Source organism: Asterias rubens, chromosome 8, assembly GCF_902459465.1.
Source record: "Asterias rubens chromosome 8, eAstRub1.3, whole genome shotgun sequence".
Taxonomy (NCBI): domain Eukaryota; kingdom Metazoa; phylum Echinodermata; class Asteroidea; order Forcipulatida; family Asteriidae; genus Asterias; species Asterias rubens.
This window is the reverse complement of record NC_047069.1, coordinates 4,437,000-4,454,005: the sequence shown is the minus strand read 5'-3', so window position 1 is coordinate 4,454,005 and position 17,006 is coordinate 4,437,000. Positions and strand designations below refer to the sequence as shown.

The following is a 17,006-nucleotide window of genomic DNA, read 5'->3' as shown; positions in this document are numbered from 1 at the left end:
GCAGAGTTGCAAACTTTACATCAGTGAGAATAGTTTGTACCGTAACACATAATTTTTCCTGCCATTACAGAGATGCAAACTTTTCATCAATGAGAAAAGTTTGTGCCATCACACATAATTTTTCCTGTTATTACAGAGATGCAAACTTTTCATCAATGAGAAAAGTTTGTGCCGTCACACATAATTTCCCCAGTGTGGGATAATAAAGTTCTTATCTTATCTTATCTTATCTTATCCTGTCATTACAGAGATGCAAACTTTACATCAATGAAAATAGTTTGTGCCGTCACACATACTTTTTCCTGTTATTACAGAGATGCAAACTATGCATCAATGAGAATAGTTTGTGCCGTCACACATAATTTTTTCTGCCATTACAGAGATGCAAACTTTACATCATTGAAAACAGTTTGTGCCATCAGACATAATTTTCCTGCCATTACAGAGATGCAAACTTTACATCAATAAGAATAGTTTGTTCCGTCACACATGTCACACATGTCATTACAGAGGTGCAAACTTTACATCAATGAGAACAGTTTGTGCCGTCACACATAATTTTTCCTGCCATTACAGAGATGCAAACTTAACATCAATGAGAATAGTTTGTGCCGTCACACATAATTTTTCCTGCCATTACAGAGATGCAAACTTTACATCATTGAAAACAGTTTGTGCCATCAGACATAATTTTCCTGCCATTACAGAGATGCAAACTTTACAGCAATGAGAATAGTTTGTGCCGTCACACATAATTTATCCTGCCATTACAGAGATGCAAACTTTCCATCAATGAGAATAGTTTGTCCCGTCAAACATAATTTTTCCTGTTATTACAGAGATGCAAACTTTACATCAATGAGAATAGTTTGTGCCGTCACACATAATTTTTCCTGCCATTACAGAGATGCAAACTTTACAGCAATGAGAATAGTTTGTGCCATCACACATAAATTTTCCTGCCATTACAGAGATGCAAACTTTACATCAATGAGAATAGTTTATGCCATCACACATAACTTTTCCTGCCATTACAGAGATGCAAACTTTGCAGCAATGAGAATAGCTTGTGCCATCACATATAATTTTTCCTGCCATTACAGAGACACAAACTTTACATCAATGAGAACAGTTTGTGCCATCAGACATATATAATAACTTTTCCTGTCATTACAGAGATGCAAACTTTACATCAATGAGAATAGTTTATTCCATCACAAATAATTTTTCCTGCCATTATAGAGATGCAAACTTTACATCAATGATAATAGTTTGTGCCGTCACACATAATTTTTCCTGCCATTACAGATGCAAACTTTACATCAATGAATATAGTTTGTGCCGTCACACATAATATTTCCTGCCATTACAGAGACACAAACTTTTCAGCAATGAAAATAGTTTGTGTTGTCACACATACTTTATCCTGCCATTACAGAGATGCAAACATTACAGTAAATAGGCAAGGGCAAAAATGCTAATCGATCGCTTAAAGTGCATTGAAACGTCAAGTTATCACGAATCAAGTGTCTGACACTAGAAACTGATGTCTCAATTGTTTTTATTTTTTTTTACATTTTGGGTCCTAAATAAGTGCTAAATGTAACTTTAATTTGTGTACCTTGTTTCCAGTGATCACAATCAGCCGTCCATCCAACTAATAGTTGACTCTGCTTTAGTATATTTATTCCGGCCTTAGTCAAGACAAGACACTGATGATTTAGGCGCTACCTCAATAATGACACTCATTGGACTTAGTGGTTGACTTCGTGTGTCAAAGGTGTCCTTCAGAGATGTAATTGTAATGTCATCTTGAAGATGTGTTTTTCTGTAAAACAAAAGTGTTGTGTTTTAAAGGCACTGGACACTATTGGTAATTACTCAAAATAATTATTAGCATAAAAACTTACTTGGTAATAAGCAATGAAGAGCTGTTGATAGTATACAAAATTGTGAAAAACGGCTCCCTCTGAAGTAACGTAGTTTTCGAGAAAGAAGTCCACAAATTTTCCAGATTTTCCACAAATTTGATTTCCAGACCTCTGGTCTGCCGATAATTCTATTGCTTCAACTTGCTTCAATTCAGACCTAATGCTTCAACCACAGTCCTTCATCCTGTACCCAATTATTTGTAAAGGGCTATGAGCAAAGACACCATCGACAGTACAAGGAGTCATCATTCGTTGATAGTACAAGGGGTCAAGAGCAAAGAGACCAATCACTCGTTAATAGTAACATGGATAAAGAGCAAAGAAACAAATCATTCAGTGACAGTAATAGAGGTCCAGAGCAAAGATAACAATCATTGGTTCAGAAGAAATTACAGTTTGTCTGTTTAAAATGTGTACATTCTTAAAATACAGTACATTTCTGTGACTCGTTATAAACATTTCATGTATGGAGAATAGAGGGGGGATGGGAAAACATTTTTGTCATACACTTTTCTTAATAAGTGTACAATTCGTATATGAAAATGTTGTTAACCAAGAGCGATCCCTTACCTCTCCTCAAAATGAGTTTGATGAATTTGTATGAAGTATTTGTACTAAGAAACAAAACATTCAAAAGCATTAAAATCCTTACCTTGTGACTTTTTATTTTTGAATGAATCTCCGCAGTCTTTTTCATTCAGCTTGATTGTCAAGTCGGATTGCCCTGAAAGAAAAGTAAAATGTGTACTCAGTACCAAGAAAATACAGAAAATCGGGCACTAGGTTTAAAAAGCCTTAAAGGCACTGTACATCCTATCATCGATCGCATCGCCTTCAAGATCCTCATTCTCGTTTTCCAGTCACTTCAAGGAAATTCACCGGACTACATGACAGACATCATCAGTCGACATCTACCGTCACGTAGCCTTCGTTCAAGCAGCGCCCTGCAACTGACTGTCCCCCGCACCAGTCACTCTTGGGGAGATCGGTCCTTTTCACATGCTGCTCCCAAACTCTGGAACAATCTACCCCTTGAAATTCGTCAGTCTTCTTCATTGACTGTATTTAAATCCTGCTTAAAAACCCACCCGTTTTCCTCACCATTTGTGACTAATTTGCTGTTCTTTTCTTTTCTTTCTTTTCTTTTTGTTAGTGCGCCATGATCGTCAGTCATGGCGGATACCGGCGCCTTATAAATTTTCATTATTATTATTAATATTATTATGTTTGGTAATACCTCAAAATATATATTAGTATAAAACCATACTTGGTAATGAGCAATTGAAAGCTGTTGATAGTATAAAACATTGTGGGAAACGACTCCCTCTGATGAAGTAATGTAGTTTTTGAGAAAGAGGTAATTTCTCACTAAATTAATAAAAGACTTCTAGCCAGACGCCTTTTATTTCTATCGGAAAGCACACTATTTTGTACAACAAGGGTGATATTTCTGACATCATTTTCTTGCAACTTTAATGACCAATTGAGTCCAAATTTTCACATTTTTGTATGCACATGTATACAGTGTACATTACAAGGAAAGGTTAATTGTTTTTAAAATGATCAATTGATCTGAGAAGATAATAAATGTGGTAAATTAACCGTCTGGAACTAAATTTATTCAGCATAATTTCCATCTAGTGATTCATATGGGTTAGTATGCAAAGGAAGCCCCTTAGAGAATGGTGTTATATTTCATCATTAAGGCTAAGGGGTTAAATGTATCTCTTGAACTTGTTCACGCCCACACTACAAGAGTTTTATTGTGTCAGAGATGTCCCTGATGGGCAACAGATATGTAAAGGCAATTTCAGAGAAAGGCTTTAGTTACTTTAAAGCCCGGTTCATACTCCATGCGAATGCTAAACAAATTTTGACATCACAATTTCGCAATGCAAAATTCGCAAGTTCAACTTGTATTGAAATTTGTTTATATTCTAGACAACATTCCCTGCAAAAACAGCCATGTGACTTCAAAATTTGATTCGCATTCGCAGAAAGTATGAACCAAGCTTAAGGCGATGGAAGGGATAATAAAGTGATTTAGGATACATGTAAATATCTTAATTACCAAACTTACAGACCTGAAGGGGACCAGAGATTTCCATTGTAATGCATTTAGACCACCTTTTCTAATGATCATTTGAATATTACGTGCATGATTACCAACATGGGATGAGAGAAAAATCAGATGGTCTTCATTTGGATTTGAACCCAAGACCCCCTGACACTCTGGGCAGATGTTCTACCAACTGAGCTATGAGGCACAGTGGTATACCCTCAGGTTTTCCCTAAGAACCACATTTTTCTCATGTTGTTGCAAGGATGCGCAACTGGGCATTATGAATAACATGATTATAGATGATTACTAAGGGAATAAAAAGCATGCAGGGTCGTTGCCGTGTGATAAAGGCCTTTATCACACGGCAACAACCCTGCAAGGTTTTAAACGGCCGTTAAAGAACGAGTCACTACTCTTTTATTCCCATAAATGCCTTTTTGGTTAAAAGGCGTGATAAAGTAAGAAACTGTGTAAAACTTATCTGTTTCCGACGTGCTTGAGCTCTGTACGTCCGTGTGTTGCATTGTTATGACTGAGATGCCTATTTCCGACAGTTTCCGTATTCGTTCGTGCGGTTATAGTCTTGGTGCAAGACGTTCCCGTTTTCCTTTCACACACATCGCAGCCAACTCACCGACAGCGCCCGCATCGCCCGTAACAAGAAACGTCTTGCCTCAAGACTAACGGTTATAAACAGAGCTCCAACTGGTCACTATTAACCATTTAAACACCACCACGTGACACGCTCTCCGCCAATAAGAATAGCGAAACTGTCGTCTGAGGTATTTATGAATGTAAATTTTAAACTAGATCTCATCCTTGTTGGATCCCCAACTCAGATTGCTATATCAAGTATTATTTAAAGAGAAACCAAGGGCCTTCCCATCCTCACACTTAACGTCACTGGTGTACAAGTACATAACATTGAAGCAACTCACCGTAGGAATAAGAAGTTTGGTGCATTGCTAACTGATTTTTACAGCAGCCTACGACAGTGTGACACCACTGCATGTTCTCAAAATTGCTAAACAATAAACATTTATTCCTGATGTACAACTATCAACAGGTTCGTCATGAGAGCCTGGTCGACCAATGCGACTGGTATCGAAGTCGCGACTATTGATTGCTTATAGTTGGTTAATCATGCCGCCCCCAACTATAGGCCTACTACAAAAATAGTTGTGACTTCCTGTTAGGTGAACCAATTGTGTCACTCACTACTATCCACGACAACATAATTTACTTTTAAAAGAAAAACAATTAGTGGCAAAATCCTTCAATCCTTTTAATCCAATCCTAGGGCACTGCATGCATCTTGATTGGGAATTAAAAATTACTTGTGACTAGTGTTGAAGTCGCAACTATTGAGCAGTAAACTGGTCGAGTAGTAAATTTCACTAGTCGCCCCAGCCTAATCATCTCTGGGACGGTCTAAGTCTAAACCAGTTCGGTTTATCTTTTAACACGACGTGTGGACAGAATGACATCCGGTGTAAGTCCTCCACGATGACTGTTGACTGTGTGTGGACAGATTAAAAAAGAACATAATCACTTTAGCTCATGACCTGGGACCAGGAGCGAGAGTGATTTACGTACATAGTCACTGTGGTCTCTATGGTATTGCTGAAGCAGCACAAATGTTCTTGCCACTTACCGAGTTGTCAAAACGCTCTCAGTTGGTGTATGCAGTTAACAACGGCCCACACCCATGATTAAAAAAATTCTGAAACAAAATGATATCCATAAATACCCCAGACAGTTTCTCTACTCTTATTGGTGACCGCATGTGGGGGTGTTTAAACGGTTGATAATGACCAGTGTTTATAACCGGCTGGCTTCCGCGTGACAGGAGTGCAAGATTATCAGGCGGAACACAACTCATAGCTTTTAGTAACAGCGCACAATCTACTTTTAAGCGCACGCGCAAAATCTATTTCCAAGCGCCCGCATGTACACGCAACCCACGCTCATCAGACTCTTCACAAAGCTTTTGAAAAAAGTAGATAAAACGAGGCAAAGGAATTGCCCAAGGAATATATAACAAGTTGTGTAGCTCTTGTTATAAGGTTTTACTTCCCGGTTGACCCGTAAGTAAAGGTCAACATGGGCCCACAGCTACCAAAGATTAATCTGCAATGCCAAGGAGTCTATAAAATCGGTTGTGTAGATCTTGATATATAGTCCCACTTCCGGTTGACCCAGAAGTAGAGGACAACTTGGGGTCACAGTTTTCCAAAGCTAATTTTTATTGCCTAAGAGTCTACAACTGAAGTTTGAACATTAGCTTTGTACTTTTTTAGATATGGGTTCACTTCCGGTTGACCCGGAAGTAAAGGTCAACATGGGGTCAAAGTTGTTTCAAACTAATCTTGAATGCCCAAGGAGTCTATAACTGAACCAAAATTGATAATCTGTTGTATAGTTCTTGAGATATGGTCCCACTTCCGGTTGACCAGGAAGTAGGGGTCAACTTGAGGTCACGGTTTTTTAAAGTTAATATTTTATGCCGTAGGAGTTTATAACTGAAAATATTTTTAAAATCTGCTGTATAGTTCTTGAGATATGGTGACACTTCCGGTTGACGCGGAAGTAGAGGTCAACTTGAGGTCACAGTTTTTTCAAATTAATCTCCAACCCCCAAGGAGTCTTTAAAAACAAACAGTTGAAAAGTCGGCCGTGAAGTTCTTGAGATATGATGCTGCAAAGATTTCCTAATTAATATGCATATGAGGGTCACTGGTGGTTAATTAATAAAGAATTTTAATATGTTTTATGATAGGAATTAAGCTAAACATCCTAAAGCTTCCATTTGATATTATTTTACGTGTTTAAAAACACATAATTAATTTGTAGGATACTCCTTTATTTTCCTACTCCTGCCGATAGGGGGCGCTCTTATGAGACATTTCAATTGCACGATTTCTGCACCGTAATGTCTGTATCTGACTGTATTTGTATGTGTACGTCGCAGAGACCAAAACTGTCATAAAATGTCAAGCTATAATTTCCCCTATAGAACACGGCCAAGTTTTATGGCTCTGTCTGCTTCAACCAAACTCTGCCCATTTATTATACAACCACCATTCTCCGCTTACTGTGCAGGCGCTGAAATATCTGTACAATTAGTTCAAAGCAAAGATTACATATGATAAGTTTCCCCGCGCACAAGCAAAAATATCCCTGCTAAGCTGTGAAATATGCTTAAAGTAAGCGATAATATCCGCGCTTCTGATGTGTCAATTCTTTGCTTACGCAGTGAAGCAGAGTCAAATTGGACCAGTTTCACAAGATTTCCCCTCATGTACTAACAATCTTTTTTGACTTTACATGTTTGAAGTGTAGGCCTTACCAAACCTACTTACAGGGCAAAATTACATGGTTCTCATGACCACCAAAGTCTGCGCTTACGATCACCATTTTCCGCTTTACTGTGATGTGCAAGCTTGGAAAATAATGTGCGAACTTGGAAGCACACAAACAAAAGAAATCACTGCTATAAGCAGTCTATTTCGCTTGACGTAAGCGCAGAATTCAATGCTTCTGCAGAGCACTGAATCTTTTTCATTAAGCAAGTTGCCATCATAACTCGACTAGTCGAACCTCAAACCTAACTACGACACTTGTCGAGATATAATATAGATTCTCAAGATTTGTGCCGCTATGTGCCGCAAAGGCAATATTAATTATGTTGCGAATGGGTGACTAGTGAATTTTACTACTCGACTAGCCGCACCTCAAACCTGACTACGACACTTGTCGAGATAAAATACGGATTCTCAAGATTTGTACCACTATGTGCCGCAAGGGCAATATTAATTATGTTGCGAATGGGTGTGACTAGTGAAATTTACTACTCGACTAGTCGCACTTCAAACCTAACTACGACACTTGTCGAGATAAAGTACGGATTCTCAAGATTTTTACCGCTATGCCGCAAGGACAATATAAATTATGTTGCGAATAGTAGTAAGCAACACAACTGGTTCACCAAACAGGTAGTCGGGACAAATTTTTAATTATGTTGCGAATGGGTGTGACTAGTGAAATTTACTACTCGACTAGTCGCACTTCAAACCTAACTACGACACTTGTCGAGATAAAGTACGGATTCTCAAGATTTGTGCCGCTATGCCGCAAGGGCAATATTAATTATGTTGCGAATAGTAGTACGCAACACAACTGGTTCACCAAACAGGTAGTCGGGACAAATTTTGTAGTCGATGTGTGGACACGATTATAACGGAGTAGAGAAAAACAGTAGTCGCGACTCAAATAATAATTTGTAGTCGCGACTTTACCACTAAAGCACACTAGTCGCCACTGCGTACTTTTGTCTCAAGTAAAGCATGGTTTTTCCTGTGAATGCAAATCAAATTTTTAAGTCACTGTTTTCGCAGTGAAAGTTTCGCAGGAGTTGAGCACAATTAGTCAATTGTAGCAATTTTTTTATGCGAATTGTGACGTGAAGAACACATTCCCTGGTAAGCACAGTTCCCTGATTACGTAAGCGCTGCGATTCATTCCTTTAAAAGCCATTGGCCCAGGACCAAACTACATAATAGCTTTTTAAACACAAAAAGCAGCTTAACCATGCCTCATGTTCAAGTTGTGAATCCAGGTGTTCTGCTCAATTTCTGCAATTTTGTACAGCAAAATGTTTTGCCTGTTTATTATAAGCAGCTCTATAAAACTGAGCCACTCAACCACCACCAGAGAAACGATCAGCATAATCAAATCTCTGCTTTTGTATTCCTGTCAAAGAGTTTTTGTTTGTCATGGTCTAATTTCCGAACGTAACGCGAAACACTGGAATTAGTTTAGGCAATTGGTCCTTTACCCGTAAATCATTCCAAATCCCCGGGCGGTCTATTTTCGTCGTCTACGCTCGTCGCCTGAAACGAGCCCGGTCAAAGACGCGCCATGCTCAGAGCTCAATACGTTTTTACATGCTTTGCTAAAACCATGTGCCATTTCTACCTCCATGCTAAAACTGAGACTAAACTAGTTTTCGTGACATTTATTTTTTACTCCTTTCTCAAAAACTTCAACAACACGGCAAGCTTTCAACTATCATTATCTTCCCTCCATGCTTCGTAACGTAGAACCATGTACATGTATGTAGACTCTCCTCCATACAAGAACGTACACCAAAGATCGTGCTGCGCGAGGACAAAATCAGGACCGTTTTATTTTCCAGGAAAGAAGCTTCTCATGAGCCAAAAATTTGGGGAAAAAGAACATGTTGTACAGATCGTTTTAATGTAGATACATATTTCTGATTGTAAAAAAAAATGTAAAATGTATCCCTCTATATATTGATTTCGTTGAGGTTCCCAGAGGATTCGAACTCAGATCACCTGGGTAATAGCACCCGCGTTTAACCGCGGCCCCATTGGATCTATCAATACAAACTTCGTGGTTTTATTCCTTATATAATAACTATAAACATTTAATAAAAATAATTACAAGATGACGTGAGATATAAAATTACTTCATTTTGCACATCTTCAATACCCAGAGAATCAATATATGAAGAATTTTTGAAAATCGGACGTTTATTTTGGGAGATATGCTGTTAACAAGATTGCCTAATTAAATATTCATATCTTTAATAACTCGGCTAATTGATTAAGAGATTAAAAATCATACGTAGAAAAACTAAGTTACGTACTAAGCTTCGATTTAATATAGAACTCAAGTCTTTCATTTCTACCGTTTTTAAGATTATCTTGCCACAAAAAAGTCGTGCGTTATAAACCTATGGCGTTTTGAAAAAAAAACGTTTCTAAAACGTTTAAAAAAACTCGACGAAAACAATACCTGTTCCGATGGACGGTCGGAACAGCTAAAAATAATGATTTTGTTTCATCAACATGAAGCCTAAAAACCAATAAGTTTAAGAGGATAAAATATGACTATTTATTTTAGCAAATGAAGCCTTAAATTATCTTATGCTCAGGATCATCAATTGCAATTGTGTTTACTCTACGCATTACAGGCAAAGTCTGCCTCGATTGACGTCACGAACAGCGCCCTCTCGGGTCGGGGTCTACTCTTAAATTTGTAAATAACACAAGAACTGATTTTTTAAAACCTTAGTTATAACTGTTCATTCACATTCCACACATCAAAACACAAATATTAGTGACAAAAGCTTTATTTTGAAAAAATACCACTTCCAGGTGACTTTAAGCTGCCCAAATGATTGTTCAATTACCACTCAGTTTCTCTTGTGCAGTTTGTTGAAGTGATTCTGGATAGGGTCGCTTGGCTCACTGAATGGCGTAATCATATATGGGGCTATCCCATACCCAGAATCCCCGAGCAAAACTCCTTGAACATTTCTTGAAACCGCGTCATACACTGCTGATGTTTGAAATATGCGTTGATCCAGGCCAACCGACATCAACACTAGTGAAGGCCCATTTTTCATTACATGTTGCTTGTACGTTGTAGGAGGGGAAGTTCTTGCGGTTGATGAAGTCATCCCCGAACTGTCCGCCAGGTTTGTTTATGCGCACATGAGTGCAGTCTATGGCACCAAGAGTGTAGGGAAACCCAAGCGTTTCGGCCCACTGTTGCTTTGCATTGGTCACTTCTGTGTGTTTGATGTCGGGAACTTAATCCAGGTTTCATGCTGTGCAGATATGCGATCCAAAGTATCTGCAATGACAATACAGGCTGTAGGCTGAGTTATGCCCATCACCTTTGCAACCGATGTCTGAAAACCAGGATCCGCTAAGTAACGCAGAGTCGTTTCCATACGTTCAACTGGCGACAAATATCCACCACGAGACTCATTATTTTCTGGCAGGAAAGTCCCTGGAAGAGCCCCTCCGCATGCTCCTTATTAAATTGATAACTGGCACGATTGACTTCTTCATGGTTCATTCTCATCTGATACACCTTAGGATGTGCTCTTGCATTCAGGAATAGCGCCATGATGACAACGCTTGCACCATATAAGACACTGCTGTTTAAGTAAACGTGCAAGCTCCTCATGCAGCATCTTGTAAAACTACAAGTCACTGCTACAGGACAATAGTAAGAGGTCGTCTTTATTTATATGTTAATAAGTAACAGCTAATCCCGCGAGCACTTGCGCTAAACTCCAAGCATTGACTTTTACTATTGTGCAATCATCCGACAATTTACTTATCCAATCAATAAGTGTTTTGTCAAGTAAACGGTTATTTATAGAGATTTCAGCAATTGCTTGAGCCCGATCTTTTACTTATCAACCTTTTGCTAATGCTGGACATTTTACTTGATAAGCAATTGCTGCTTTTTATTTATCCAGCCCAATGCTTCTCACAGCACTGCCATCCCATAGTGGTATCCATCAGCGATCCCGTGGATGTGCTTATTGTTGGTTCCGTTGCTAGCATGCTAAACTTGCTTATTAAGGAGAATTAACTGTGTGTTGCAGTGGGTGCAAGCTAGGGTGTGTAGACCGTACTGTAGGGGTACAATCACAACATTGTCAGCAAATGTTGGACGTACTGAAAAATGTACTATGTATATACGCAACTTGCACATGTGGTGTCAATTATAAAGGAATACGAATAAAAAAATACTAGAACCAGCTTTTGAGAGATCGCAACATCCAATCGACTGAGTTACAAATTATGCATTTATTAAATCAAAACTGTTGGTATAAAAACACAAAAATATTCTGATGGAATATGGATGCTAGTTCAGTGATTCTCTTTGGCAGTTTGTATTAATTTTATTTATACTTTACAGTCATGTTTGGTTTGTTTAATTCATTTTTTGTTTGTTCTTGTCTGTTTCAAGTGCTCGCCCTTCCTACGGTAAAACTGTTTTCCGTGTTCGGTTGAGAGCCTTGTCATCCAATACAACAAAAATTATCGTCCAGCGGGGCACTCGGCAGGAGTATCTTGGCTTGTGATTTCTGATGAATTAAATATTCCAGATGATAGAGTAATTGGGTCACATCTGCTTTGACCTCTTAAAACCAAAGTTAAACCGTATGAGGTTTAACTCAGTGCCATCTGAATGCAAGGGGACGGTTTCTTTTACGACTACACCACTCTGTTCAAAAAAGTTAAGTTGATTGTGGTCTAACTTTATAGTACGCTGTCTGAACGCCTCCCTCTGAAGTACCATAGTTTTTGAAAAAGAGGTAATTTCTCACTCAATTAATACAAAGCCTTTTTTTATGCATCTGAAAGCACACAAAGTAATGCAACAAGGTTGTTTTTTCTTTCATTATTCTCTTGCAACTTCGATGACCAATTGACCTCAACCTTTTTTATGCAAATTCTGGGATACACCAAGTGAGGATACTGGTCTTTGACAATTAACAAATTATTTTTCAACTAGAACAGTAAAGCTGCCATGGCGAGCTGCTGATCACCAGATAGAACCAATGACTGACAGAAAAACCAATCATTCGATCAACTGATGGTCAAAGGGGTGGTGATGTTGACAAGTATGAAGTTATGACATTTAAGGTTTTCATTGATTTAGCTCATTCAACTGGAACCAGTGATCTTTGAGTTTTATCTTTTCATATTATATGCATCTAAGCAGCAATAATTATTTGATTAAAACTTTGCACTCTTCAGTGATGCACTCGTTGAGTTTTATCCTTTTATGTAAAAAGTAATATTTTATTAAGGTTTCAAGTGAGTACATCATGGAAATAAGGAGTTATGCCTATTCAATTTGTTCATTGTTTTAGCTCATCAACTGAAACCAGTGATTAATTCTTTAAGTTTTATCTCTTCATATTAATCTTTATGTAAGAAGCAAAATTTGACTTAAGTTGCAAGTCAGAACATCATTGCAATCAGGAGTTATGACCATTTAAGGTTGTCATTGTTTCAGCTCATTCAACTGGAACCAGTGATGCACAAAGGGAGGTTTATATTTTCTTATGAATCTATATGTAAAAAGCAATAGTTTGAAGTCAGTTCATCATTGAAATTAGGAGTTAAGTCTATTTAATGTTTCATTGTTTTAGATCATTCAACTAAAACCAGTGATTAGGTCTTTGAGTTTTATCTTTTCATATGAATCTACTTGTTAGAAGCAATGTTTGACTTAGTTTCAAGTTAGTACATCATTGAAATAAGGAGTTATGACCATTTAATGTTTTTCATTGTTTTAGCTCATTCAACTAAAACCTGTGATTAATTATTTGAGTTTTATCTTTTCATATGAGTCTACATGTAAGAAGCAATGTTTGACTTAAGTTTCAAGTCAGTACATCGTTTCAACAAGGAGTTATGACCATTTAATGTTTTTCGTTGTTTTAGCTCATTCAACTAAAACCTGTGATTAATTATTTGAGTTTTATCGTTTCATATGAAACTACAAGTAAGAAGCAATGTTTGACTTAAGTTTCAAGTCAGTACAGCGTTGCAATAAGGAGTTATGACCATTTAATGTTTTTCATTGTTTTAGCTCATTCAACTGAAACCTGTGTTTAATTCTTTGAGTTTTATCTTTTCATATGAATCTATGTAAGAAGCAATGTTTGACTTAAGTTTCAAGTCAGTACATCATTGCAATAAGGAGTTATGACCATTTAATGGACGGACGGACAGACGGACGGAAATTGGTATTACATAGGCTCACACTGCTCTGCAGCTCGCCAAAAAGGGCACTTTTATTAGAAAATCTACAAAATCTAGGGGCAACGAGTCATGGCCTCAGTGCAAGTCTAGGGGCAACGAGTCATGGCCTCAATGCAAGTCTAGGGGCAACGAGTCATGGCCTCAGTGCAAGTCTAGGGGCAACGAGTCATGGCCTCAGTGCAATCTAGGGGCAACGAGTCATGGCCTCAGTGCAATCTAGGGGCAACGAGTCATGGCCTCAGTGCAATCTAGGGGCAACGAGTCATGGCCTCAGTGCAAGTCTAGGGGCAACGAGTCATGGCCTCAGTGCAAGTCTAGGGGCAACGAGTCATGGCCTCAGTGCAATCTAGGGGCAACGAGTCATGGCCTCAGTGCAATCTAGGGGCAACGAGTCATGGCCTCAGTGCAATCTAGGGGCAACGAGTCATGGCCTCAGTGCAATCTAGGGGCAACGAGTCATGGCCTCAATGCAAGTCTAGGGGCAACGAGTCATGGCCTCAGTGCAAGTCTAGGGGCAACGAGTCATGGCCTCAGTGCAATCTAGGGGCAACGAGTCATGGCCTCAGTGCAATCTAGGGGCAATGAGTCATGGCCTCAGTGCAATCTAGGGGCAACGAGTCATGGCCTCAGTGCAATCTAGGGGCAACGAGTCATGGCCTCAGTGCAATCTAGGGGCAATGAGTCATGGCCTCAGTGCAAGTCTAAGCCTGAAACACAACATGTGAAGTGCAAAAAAACCTCATTACATGTACACGTGTAGGATTTGATTTTTTGCATTATAGAAGTTTGACGACATCCAATCTCAATCCCGAACGTTCATTTACCTTGCAGGGTAGTGGCCGTGCGATAAAGGACCTCATCTCCAGCTTTATTTTATTTTCCAACAAAGTTTTATGTATAGGCACGCTTGCTACATTAGGGTGCATTTGAGAAGGCACTGATAGGCGACTGTCATCACTTGCTGATTGCACAGCATAACATAAATTGACAAAAGCCATAGGGGCACTTATTGCAGATGAAAAGGAGTGAGAGTTACAGCAAAGCAATCATGACAATGTTTATCTGTTTGAGCTGATTACTACTGACATTTAAAGGGTTTGGGTACTTTTTGTACTCAACACAAAACATATCATAAGCACTTAGAGACTTTATTTTGTATTATGCGCTAAGCTTGGGCGATATCACGATATTATCGAATATCGCGATATTAATTGCGATATCGGATCGATTTGGTTTTAATCGAAATAACGATGTATCGCGATATATCGCGATATATTGCTATATCGATTAATTATTGCAATATCACGATGTATTTGCTAGCTGAGACATCTTGCACCCCATAGGTTTGGAGTAAAACCAGAAGAATAGGTCATTAGAACACCTCTCTTATGCTAGGACTGTCTCTTCTACAACTTTCACTTGGAGTTTGAAGACTGCTGATGTCAAAATTATCGCCCAAGCTTAATATGCGCTATATAAGAACTGTTTATTATTATTATTATTATTATTATTATTATTATTATTATCCACAGATTGACATTAAAGTTACACATGTATGCAGTTTAAAGATATTGACAGAAAACTTCCAAATTGACCCGCGATGGACTCGAGTCCGAGTCCTGGACTCGAGTCATACAACACTGCCTGTATGTGTATCGATTTTGATTTCTGTTGGTGATACAGGGGTCCAAACTAAAAACACAATCACCACAAAACATCTAGTAGCCAGACACAAGGATCAACCACTATAGGCAACAAATGGTGTGTAACATTTTTTTTTTCCATAAGTGAACTTACATGAAAGTCGTCGGTCTGTGTCCAGACCGAGTCCTCGTGAACATTTTGCATCGAGTATTGGCAAAGGAGTGACGCACTCATCTGTGTGAATCGGCGATCAAGACATCTTTCAGGAAAGGGCAACATTTTCTGGATAGATAGGAGATATAAAGATACTAAAATTCCGTATTCAATTTTTTTAAATTTAAAACAGGCATGTGAGCGGGTCATGGAAAAAAACGCAGAAATTCTTTTTTTTTGTCCGGATTTTGGGCCAGCGCTACGAGTCTGAATAACAGGCTTTGTACTGCAGCGTAGACAAAACATTAACAGAAACATAGGCCACAATCGTACCTGGTAATAGTGTGTTGTTTGCCTCATTTTTAAGATGTTTTTTTTTGTGACAAGCGCGATGCGTCCTCGACTACCATTCTTAGTTTCCAACTTGTCGACGTGAAAGACAATGTGCACCTAGTCTTGGCTCAAGGTGTTGGCTTTTTAATAGTTTTTAGTAAAGCGCCCTCTCTTGGTGGAATGGGACAACGACATGGGCAAAAGTACCCATCGTGCTTAACGAAAAACGAACAACGGCTTTAGTCCAAGACTATCACCAAGATGACAGGTTCCCTTTCTCTGCTCTGTGTGAGTGTTGTGCAGTAAAATTACTTGCTGCTTGTGACAAAAAATGAAAAACGCGGACCGGCCTTTCATGGCAGAGTCATGAAAAACGCAGAGCCCGCAAGAAATAGCATAAAACCTTACTTGGTAATGAGTAATGGGGAGAGGTTGATAGTATAAAACATTGTGAGAAGTGGCTCCGTCTGAAGTAACATACATGTAGTTTTTGAGAAACAAGTAATTTTCTGAAAATTTGATTTTGAGACCTCAGAATTAGACCTTCAGGTCTCAAAATCAAGCATCTGAAAGCACACATTTCAAAAAGTCCTATACTACTCCAACATACCTCATTTTATTCCTTACATTTGTGGAATTACTATATCACATAACAGGGCTTACTAAATGATGACTTTGTCCAGATGTGATGATTTGAAAATTGGTCCAAAAAAACGTGTACAAAAATTACATTTACTATAAGGTGGGCTGTAATGGTGACAGTGATGTTAAAAGCTGAGCCATTAACAGCTCAACAAGGTGGGGTAGTGTTTTCAGTAGGATGACAGGAAAATTGTTCACCATCAAAAACTAAATGATTATTTTTAAAATCATCTCTCCAACCTTTTAACAATGAAACTTGCACTTCATCATGGATTCGTGTGTTGAAATCTTTAAAAAAATTAAAGCGAAGTTCCTTTCATTGGTTGGTATTTTATTGACTATTCAGAAGCTAGTAGGGCGTACAAAATAAATCAAAAATCTCTTTCAACTATTATTAAACAATATTAAATACATTTTTGTCTCAAGAAATATGGCTACTATATTAGAATCCGGATATATCACAAGGCATGACAGTAAAACACCTCGACCCTCTTGAAGCACAAACACTTCAAAACAATCTGTTTTCCCCCATTTCAGACCAGAACTTGCACAGTCTCGCGGTACACGGAATCAAAGTTTGGGTTCCAAAACATATGACTTATAATTTATATGAGGGTCGATAACAATACATTATGA

The 17,006-nt window shown here is 38.4% G+C and overlaps 1 long non-coding RNA gene across 1 annotated transcript; it reads right to left on the bottom strand.

Annotated features, from left to right (window-relative positions):
• Positions 1-2,586: 2,586 nt before the first annotated feature.
• LOC117293886 lies at positions 2,587-15,819 on the bottom strand. Its single transcript, XR_004519484.1, has 3 exons — positions 15,729-15,819; positions 15,396-15,524; positions 2,587-2,655 (listed from the first exon to the last, which is right to left on the bottom strand). It is a non-coding gene; the product is annotated as an uncharacterized LOC117293886 (long non-coding RNA).
• Between the last annotated feature and the right edge of the window lie 1,187 nt (positions 15,820-17,006).